The sequence below is a fragment of the Lissotriton helveticus genome, chromosome 6 (genome assembly GCF_964261635.1).
Source record: "Lissotriton helveticus chromosome 6, aLisHel1.1, whole genome shotgun sequence".
Lineage (NCBI taxonomy): Eukaryota > Metazoa > Chordata > Amphibia > Caudata > Salamandridae > Lissotriton > Lissotriton helveticus.
This window is the reverse complement of record NC_136067.1, coordinates 1,791,915,137-1,791,916,101: the sequence shown is the minus strand read 5'-3', so window position 1 is coordinate 1,791,916,101 and position 965 is coordinate 1,791,915,137.

The following is a 965-nucleotide window of genomic DNA, read 5'->3' as shown; positions in this document are numbered from 1 at the left end:
GCGTCGCGACCTTCACTTCCTCTTTCTGTCGCTTTCATTAATTATGGGGTTAAAGTTCGTGGGTCCATGTCCTCGGACCGCGCCTTGTCTGAACTTCTTGGACCTCATGCTGGTCCCCTCTGCCGATCACTGACAGGTAGGCTTCTCGGTGCGACCCTCTGCTGATCACTGACAGGCAGGCTTCTCGGTGCGACCCTCTGCCGATCACTGACAGGCAGACTTCTTGGTGCGACCCTCTGCCGATCACTGACAGGTAGGCTTCTCGGTGCGACCATCTGGCTGGTCGATTTCTTGGTGCGGCCATCTCGCTGGCCGGCTTCATGCTTGGTGACCAGGCTGAGTGGTCATGTTGCTTCTGTGTTGGATCCTCACTGCTGCGGGTTGTCTGCGCAACCATTTTCTTTCCTTCGCAGTATCTTCCTTGTGACTTGCTGCTTTGGGCTAGTGCGGTCTGCACTGCTGCGCAGTTGCGTCATGCGCTTTCACACTTCCTGGTGCGAGGTTCCAGAACCATCGTTGGTTCGTGTGGTGGTGCTTCTACTTTCGCCATACTGCTGCAGCGATGGCCTGTGGCCACCAGGCATCGCTGTGTCTTCTTCTGGCATTCGCTTCTTGGAGGGTGGCGTCACCACTCCATTGACGCTCTTCTGGTCTTCCTTCTTCTGTGCGTTGCTGGTTGCACTCAGTGTTTGCCTTTCTTCTGCGCATTTGCTGCGTATCCTCTAGAGTGTCCTGCGTGGAGTTACTGCACTCCTGACGCGCTTCTAGGGTTTCTAGCACGTTCTTTTCCGCTTCTGGCGCGCTCCTGCGCCGTCTATTTTGACTTGCGTGCCTGCCTTCGCTTCAGGATCACTGACTGTGTTCCTTGTGAACCTCTGGCATGTCAGTTCTCTTGTGCACTGTTATTCTGTACTTGGCAGTCTTCACTGTGTCTTAGTGTTTTCCTTCTGACCTTCGTGCTAGTT